The following is a 9,585-nucleotide window of genomic DNA, read 5'->3' on the forward strand; positions in this document are numbered from 1 at the left end:
GTTTTTTGACAAGTGTAAATGTATGTTTCGTGTATCTGCCTATTGGAGAGCCAGACAGCAGAGTGTACTTTTCTAATTAGAAGCAAGCACTGAAAAATCAATTCTTTCTTTTTTTACACATAGAATGTATATGTATGTGTGCTAAATTATAATTTAATTTTACATCAATAGGGTTATTGCTGTTTTATCACTCACAGAGATATTCTAAAATCCATCTAGTCATATAGGCCAGGAATAAGCAGCATATAATTATTCACATGATGCCTTCCATCTGCCTTCCTATACTGTACCCTTAAAAGTGACTTAAATGCTTTTTTTCTCTTGAGACTTTCCCGTTTTTCATCTCTGTCTATTAAAATCCTTCCTTGTTTTCTAGTGCAGCTCAAATATATTTTGCTGGTTTTAGTCACTTAGATATGTCTTTCTATCACCTAAATCACTGCACTGCTTTGGGATATTTTAACTCTTTCATTTCTCCTTGTGTCTCATACAGTTCTTTGCACAAGGACCTGTGTAAAAAACACAGGTTGACAAGACTATCTTTCCCCCCTACTCTAGCACACACAATGTTTTTTGGAAGAAACCATGCACAGAGAACACATCATTGAAAAGAAATTTAGGTTCTTGCATGACCAAGTAAATGCAGGGAAGAGAAATCTACATGCTCACATGAAGCAGAGGATGGAGTCACCATCATTCTTTCCAAGATCTTGGATGTAATTGGCCATCACTGCCTAAGGAATGTGTTTTATTTTTTGGTTTTCAGATGTCGAACTTTGGCATCTAGGGTAAAATATCTGTAGAGAGGTCTTTTTTTTTTACATTTATTTTATTTTATTTTATTATTTTTGTGTGCGTGTACCGTCAAATCAGATCTGACTGGTACAGGAGGAGATTGCCCCTCCTTCCCCGGCAGAGCATCTGGTGGATTCGAACCTCACACCTCTGGGATTGTAGTTGCAGCTTCTTGCCACTAGGCAACCAGAGCTCCCCAGCAGAGAGGTCTTCATCTGGTGGACAGAGAGCAAGAACTTTTCCATTCACCCGTTCTGCTAGGAAGCAGCACTGGGCAAGCATCCTCTGTGCTGTGGAATCCAGATCAGGAGACAAAAGAGAGTATCTGCCTTTGATTAATAAGATTCACAGCACTACACACTTTAACTTGTCCAATTAGCTTGCAAGTGTGTAGATTGAGCTTTTAATTTCTCTAATTTTTTTGTATGTATTGTCTCTAGCAATTCTAAGTATGACTTTTGGCTTGCAGAACCTTGAATTCTATGTGAATGGTATTCTGCAGACTTTCATGGATGCATAAGCCGTGCGGGTAAGAAAGGGGAATACACTGTGGGTGTAACTCTACCTCCTGGTCAGTCTCATCGAATAACCACCTTTTGGGAACAGAGAGGACTATTCTTATCTGTGTCACTGGTTCCTGTCAGTAAAATCTTCTTTTCAGAGTTTATAAACTAACTGATTATGTCCTCATTAATTAAATCATGTTGTTAAATACCCTTATGTTGACTATAACATATAGCAACCCTATGAACGATAGATTTAAGACTTTTTCTATCTTGTGTCTTTCTCACAATCTCTGCCATGCTTAAACCCATTTATTATTTATTTATTTTTGTTTAGATACTCAGCCTCACTTAATACCGTAAGAGAGAGCTTAGAGGCTTTTAAGAAAATGAAACTTTTATTTCCTTGTTTCACACAAAGCTGGCTTTTTGGTTTTTCATCAAAGAGACCAAATCCCATATCCTTGTCAGACTCCCCCGACTCTTCCTTTGCTTCCACCTTGGCTGGGGCCGCAGCAGCAGGAGCAGCAGCAGTAGTGGCAGCGGCCACAGGGGCAGCAGTCACAAATGCAGATGGATCAGCCAGGAATGTCTTGACCTTTTCAGCCAATGGGAAGGTGTAGTCAGTCTCCACAGACAAAGCCAGGACCCGCTTATACCCACTGATGATGGAATGTGGTATTGAGGCCACAGCTGGGTAACCAATCTGCAGACAGACGCTGGCAACATTGCGGACACCCTCCAGGAAGCGGGTATGCCGAGTCTCCTCTGTGATGTCAAGCACTTCAGGACTGTAGAAGCTGCCGTTGTCAAACACCTGCTGAATGATCAGGCCGAAGGAGAAGGGAGAGATGTTCAGCATGTTCAGCAGGGCGGCCTCGCTGGCTCCCACCTTGTCCCCAGTCTTGATCAGCTGCACATCGCTCAGAATTTCAATGGTGCCTCTGGAGATCTTAGTGGTGATGCCCAAAGTCTGAAAGAAGGAGGTCTTCTCGGGGCCCAGACCAGTGTTCTGGGCCGGCACGGTAACCTCACACGGAGCAATGGCACCAGCACCGGCAGCAGCCGGCACCTTGTTGGCCAGCAGCATGTCCCTGATCTCAGTGAGATCCTCTTTGGTGAACACAAACCCCACGTTCCCCCGAATGTGAGGCAGCAGCTTCTCCAGGGCTGGGTTGATGTCCAGGTGGCCCCGGATGGCCTTGCGCATCATGGTGTTCTTGCCCATCAGCACCACAGCCTTTCCGCGGAGGGACATGCAGATCTGCTGCATCTGCTGGGAGCCGACATTGTCTGCACCCATGATGAAGCATTTCGGATAATCATCCAGAAGTTGAATGATCTTAAGGAAGTACTTGGACTTCCAGGTCTCCCTGTCTTCCCTGGGCATCGCTGCGGTGGGTCAGGGATTGCCACGCGGGGTTTAAAGACGATGTCACTCTCACGAGGACGCCTGGCGAGAGTCAAACCCATTTTTGAAATCACTGTGTTAACATTTGCATGCATGGCAGCAGAGAATAGCATGTTGTTGTTGTGTGTCATTAAGTTGACTTCAACTCATAGCGGACCCTATTCTGCACCATCCTCACCATCTCTGATATACTCTAGTCCGTTATTATAGTCCTTGTGTCAATATTTCTTGTTGAGAATCTTTCTTGTTGAGAATCTTTCTCACTTTCACTGACCCTCCACATTTCGAAGCATGATGGCTTTTTCCAATGACTAGATCCTCCTGGACGAGCTCACCAAGTTGCACCAAGAAATCTGGAGAACAACCACTTGGCCAACTGACTGGAAGAGATCTAAATTTGTTCCTATCCCAAAGAAAGGTGACCCAACAGAATGTGGAAACTACAGAACAATCTCACTGATTTCACATGCAAGCAAGATTTTACTGAAGATTATCCAAAAACAACTGGAACAGCACATCAACAGAGAACTACCAGAAGTCCAGGCTGGGTTTAGAAGGGGTCATAGTACTAGGGATATTGTAGCTGATGTTAGATGGATCTTAGCTGAAAACAGAGAATATCAGAGAAATGTCTATCTGTGTTTCATTGACTATGTAAAGGCATTTGACTATGTGGATCATAACAAACTATGGCTGACTCTGGGAAGAACGGGACTCCCAGTACACTTGATCATTCTAATGTGAAACCTATACTTGGACCAGGAGGCAGTCATCAGAACAGAGCAAGGGAACACTGCATGGTTCCTTGGAGAAGGCCATCATGCTTGGGAGGGTGTAGGGACAGCGCAGGAGGAGAAGGCCCTCTATGAGGTGGATTGATTCGGTGACTGGGATAATCAGCATGGGAGTGTCAGAGACAGTGCGATTGGCACAGGACAGAGCAGAGTTTAGGGCTGTTGTACATAGGGTCGCTATGAGTCGCAAGCAACTCGATGGCATATAACAACAACACCAACACCATTTGAACTGGAGCTAAGAGCCTTTGCCCAAGTTTGTTGGACACCTAGAGGTGGGAGGCCATAATTTGCAAGACTTAGAACATTGTAACACTGACCTAAGGCCACAAGACTCAAGGCTGAGGCACCTGAGATCACATATTGGAAGCTGTCCTTGTATTCGGCTATTACTTGAAATTAAAACCTTTTTACTCCCCAGTATGGTTTTGTGTGGTCTGTGAACTATTGCATCCAATTTTGGACTCAGTAAAAAAGTAAGATTGATTCTGGGGTGAGTAGAGAGGGATGTGGGAGCACAGGGGACATGTTTGACTTCCTAGGAACTGGTTTTTTATTGTTGATGCTGTTGACTAGGACAGTTCTCCTTTGTGAAGGTGGTAAAAGTCTGGTATGGCTGTCCTCCCATGGCCCTTGCTCTTTTTACACCAGTGGAAAAACTTTAATCTTAGGTTAGCAGCACAACCTTCTATGTCACCAAAGCTCTTTTTTTGTCTCATCTGGGGAAGGGCACATAGTCAAGGTGAAAATAGCAGCTTTGTTAGACCAGAGATAGCTACTATTATTAAAGTGGATGCTAGAAATTAATAACTGGTTGAAAGACCACCAAGGGAATTCAAGATGGTATATCTAGAAGCTAGAAGCTGTCAGGGACAGGTGACAACACGTTACTGAGTTTGCATGATTGGTCAAAACTACACGCTAATCAGTCTTTTACAGTATGGTCACAAAACAGCAATTAAGACAGAATTCTGTGTCAACATATTTTGCTTTTTCAGTCATATGTTTCTGGAGATATGTTGTGAAGATTTATGGATAATACTGTGTCTTAAAACCCTTCCAGCACATGCTACTGCATATTGACAATAAGAAAATGGATGCTAAAGATTTCATTTTTTGGAGGTCCTCATTATCTATTTTATTCCCTGCTAATTGTGCATTTTCAGTTATTATTGCTAGCCTATGTATGCTGTAGAGTAAGACTTATACATTTGATCCAAGTTTTTCTTTGATGATCTTTATCATTTAATTTTTATGTCCTGGGCCTTTGATCCATCCTTTCTTAGTTTTGTTTATGGTATTAAGTATGAACATAGTGTGTATTTCCTGCAAACCTCCTATATTATCTTGTCAGCATCATTTGTTAAAGGTTAAAGAAGCTGTCTTTTCTCCACTTAACTGATTTCATCTTTATCAAAGATAAGCTATCCAAAGATGACTGGATTTATTTCTGGGTTCTCAATTGTTTCATTGGTTGCTGGTTTTAAGATCAGGAAGCTGTACTCCTACATTGTTTTCCATTTTAAACAGCATTTTGTTCATCAGAATCTTTGCTTTGCATATAACTTGGTTATTACTCTTCCATTCACTTTGAAAAATAATAAGATCTGATTCAGGATTGTATTATATGTATGGATCGTTCCTGGTAGTATTTATTTCTATTTTCACCTTACTGAGTCTTTCAATCCATAGCATGATGTATTCTTCTATTTACATAGATCTCTTTGAGTTGTAGATTTTTACATCAAAAGATTTATCCAAAAGAAAAAAAAAGAGAGAGAAGCTGTTATTGCTGTTGTTGAGTACCATAGAGTCCGAACTAACCCATAGACGACCCTCCAGTTGGTTTTTTGAGGGAGTAATCACATGGGAGGTGACTGCTATCCTCCTGTGGAGGAGCTGGCAAATTCAAACTGAATACCTTCAGGACTGTGCTTAATTACATACATGACAAAAAAACCTCCTTTCTAAAATTTATAGAAATTTTCAATAATAAAACAAGAGAAAGAAAGCAACACAATTACAAAATGGGCAGAAGACATGAATAGAAAATTCACCAAAGAAGATATCTAGTTATCCAGCAAACATGTGAAGAAATACTCAAACTTATTAGTTATCAAAAAACTCAAATGCATTGTTAATTGACTCACACCTAACCCTACAGCAGACCTTTATAAGGCATAAATTGCATGGGGTTCTGCCTTTGGATTAAAAATACAACTCTCTGTGGATTATCCCAGCAAACTACAAATGCTGTCAATGATATGGAGAGAATGACATTCTCATATACTTCTTTTTTAATGGTTTTCCAGCTTTTATCACATTTATTTTCTTTTTTTTCTAATTGGTTTGCTTACAAAGTTTGTATGCATTGTGTCTCACACTAGTCTTTGTTCACACTGTGTTTCATACAATCATTCCCATGCATTTAGTTTCACAAAATTAATCACCTTTGAATTTTGCCAATCTTTTCACTGGGATCCTTCCCATTTTCTTTCCTCTCTCCCCCTACCCACCAAACTGTTTGTTTCTTTACCCCCTCCTCTTCTATTTTTATTGGTTTGAAATACAATCATTCACATACAATGTGCTTCTTGCATGTTCAGTACCTTTTTTAATATATTTTATTGGTTTTCATATAATAATTCTTTTACATTCCTTTCACTCATAAACATTGTGTTTTATGCAATCTTTCATTTGATTGTATTTCATACAATCATTCATATACATTCCATTTTACATCATTTAATTTTTTTGCTTACAAAGTTTATATACATTGTGTTTCACACTATTTTTCATTCACATTGTGTTTCACACAATCTTATCATGCAATGTTTTATGCCTTAATAGTGATACAACCATGTACAGTATCTTTTATGCAATCTTTCATTTATATTATGTTTCATCATGTACATTGCTTTTTACCTCATATACTTTCTGTTGAATGCAAAATGTTCTGACCTCTGTAGAAATCTGTTTAATGCTTCCTTAGAAAGTTGGTGTGGTGTAGTGGGTCTGTTGATTTAACTTTATGTTACTTAAATGATTTTCCTATGCCATTGTTTAGCTAGCTTTCTCAACTCTGTATGGCCTGCAAGCAGTTGGTTCAGTTGCTTCAAGTCTGCCTAATACAGTCTTCCTACATTATCAACAGCTATGTGAGCCTCAGACCATGAGCTAAATAAGAGCAATGCAGACTCAGCAGAGGAGAGGCAGGCTAAAACAAGAGTGGCACAGTGACTTGTTGACTTCATCCAAGCTAAGAGGAAGATGAGAAGTAGTTTGTCTGGACTGAGAAATATAGAGATATTGGTCTGATTTGGGGCTGCTGCTATTTATTTGGATTTTTCTTACTTGAGACGCTTTTTCCATGGAACCAGAGCCATAGAGTTTCACTTAAGCTTGCTGGAGACTTAGGGATTGTATGATTATTGTACACGGTTGACAACCTGTACAGATTGTTAATGCTGTCTAGACTGAGGAAATGAATGATTATTTGTTATGAACTGTTGCTTGTTGTTATCCTGAGTTGTGGCCTGTTGACTTCCCTAATAAACTTACAATTATGAGTGTGGTTCTGCAGAGTCTGGTGTCACTGCAATGAATTTCAGATGCATTTACTAAAAAAAATGGTGCTGGAATTGATGAAAGATAATACAGAAGTGTGGGAGATTATGTCTTACCTTGTAACTATTAGTTTGGTACTATGGATGTTGTTGATAGGAATAGTTACCCATTAGCAGAAGTCAGACTTGTCCTTGTCCACGTTCTCCTTGTTTCTTTTACAGTTGAAACTACAACTGTCATTTTGTCCATCAACTCACTAGTAGATTTATATCCCAGAGAATTGGGAACTGCTACAGGAACAGATATATGCATACCCATGTTCAATGCAGTGTTATTAACAATACCAAAGAGATGAAAACAACTCAAAGAACAATGGATAAAAAAATAAAAACAAAAACAACTGGTACATTCACAAAATCGAGTACCCATGCAAACAAAATCAGAGAAATAGGGAGGATATAGGTTATGGCATTAGGATCAAAAATATTCTCATCAACAACATGTGTCATGCAGATGATACAAGCTGGCTTGCCAAAAGTAAAGAGAACTTGAAATATTTGTATAGAAGATCAAAGATTTCAGCCTTCCATATTGATTACATTTCAATAACAATAAAAAACCTCATCACTGGACCATTAGGCAACATCATGATAGGTGGAGAAAAGATAGACTTTGTCAATAATTTCTTCTTGTTTGGATCCACAGTCAACAGCCTTACCATCAAGATATCAAGACTTGATGTATTGGGAAAATTTGCTAGCAAGGATCTCTGCAAAGTGCTACAGATCAATAATGTTAGTTGAAAGACTTACTGTCCCTGATCCACGCCATGATATTTTCAATTCTTTTCTATGCCTCTGAAAGTTTGACAATAAACACAGATGATTGAAGTATAATCAATAACTTTGACTTGTGTTGGAGAAGAGTATTGAAATATTCCATGGATAGCCAAGAGAAGAAGCAACTACATCTTAGAGAAAATGCAACCAGGATACTGCTTGGAGGCAAATGTGGTGAAGCTTATTACATATATTTTTAGCAAATTATTAGGAGGGATCTGTCCTTGGAAAATCCTTGGAAAGGTGGAGGGCAAAAAAAAAAAGAATGATTCTCAATTAGATGGATTGAAAGAGTAACTGCAACAATGGACTCAAATATATCAGAGATAATAAGCATGGAACAGGATAGAGCAAGGTTTAGATCTGTGTAAACAGGTTCATTATGAGTCTCTTGTTCATAGGTTCACTATGAATCATGCTCAACTTGAAGGCAATCAACAACGAGTCATAGATGTGACAGCTAGTAATAACAACAATAAGATTATACACAGTACAATGTATACTGAAAAATCATTTGAAATTACAAAACAGGGACTGATTTACACTTTGGAAAGAAAACTTTGGGAATACTATGAAGACTAGATCAGAATGGAGAAAGTTACAATGTCAGAAGGCCAGGAATAGGATGTCATTAATCAAGAAGTAATTAAGGAAGTTAGGGTCCAAACATTTCCAGTAGGAGTATTTTAAAGATTAAAATCCAAGTTACTTAGTATTTTCTGTTTCATCATGTTGTATGATAGATATCTTTTTTCTATTATCAGGTGGTTAAAATACATGCAACAAAATATTTATTACTGCAATATTTCTGCATGTATAATTAAATGACAATTGATTGCATTTTTTAAGTTGTATAACCAGTCTTCTTATTTTTTCCAAATATGTGTTATAATGGTAAAGTCTGCTGTTGAGGACTTCTTCAAAATACTGAGGAGCAATTATGTCAGTTTAAAGATTAAAATGTATCTGATTCAGGCTATGGTCATCTCAATCACTTCCTATGCATCTGAGAGCTATGAAATAATTAAGGATGACGGAAAAAGAATTGGAGACTTTGAGCTGTGGTGTTGAAGGAGAGTACAGAATAACCTATGGACTGTCTAAACAGATGTGTCTTAGAAAAAGTGCAGCTTTGTACACCTTGGAGAAAAGAATGGCAAAGCTTCATCTCACATACTTTGGGCACATTGTTAGGAGAAGATATTCCATGAGAGGAGAGATCATGCTCAGAAAGGCAACAGGTCAGCAAAAGAGGAATACTTTCAATGAGATGTATTGACACAATGACAGCAGCAATAGTCTCCAGTATTTCAGAGATGGGATGTCACAAGATAAGGCAGGGTTCTGATCTGTTGTTCATTGGATTAAGGTGTACTTGATTTGCTGGAACATAACAACATTAACAACATGTCAAAAAATGAATCAGATTGGGAAAATGCTGTCAGTGAACTCTGCAGAGTACTAAAAGAGAAATAGTACAAATATATAGACTAAGGTGCACCTGATCAATCATTATCTTCTCAATTGTTTGCTATGAATCTAAAAGTTAGATAATGACTAAGGATGGCAAAACAATAGATACCTTTGAACTGTGGTATTAAAGTCCTGAATATTCAATGAACTTACTGCCCATAGAAATGTGTCCTGGACAAAGTGAAACAAGGGTGCTTCCTTGA

The 9,585-nt window shown here is 38.7% G+C and overlaps 1 pseudogene; it reads right to left on the minus strand.

The window, feature by feature from the left end:
* Positions 1 to 1,617: 1,617 nt before the first annotated feature.
* Positions 1,618 to 2,688, minus strand: LOC102874828 (annotated as a pseudogene).
* Between the last annotated feature and the right edge of the window lie 6,897 nt (positions 2,689 to 9,585).

The sequence above is a fragment of the Elephantulus edwardii genome, unplaced genomic scaffold (genome assembly GCF_000299155.1).
Source record: "Elephantulus edwardii isolate Elephantulus edwardi_28Jun2011 unplaced genomic scaffold, EleEdw1.0 scaffold00333, whole genome shotgun sequence".
Classification (NCBI taxonomy): Eukaryota; Metazoa; Chordata; class Mammalia; order Macroscelidea; family Macroscelididae; genus Elephantulus; species Elephantulus edwardii.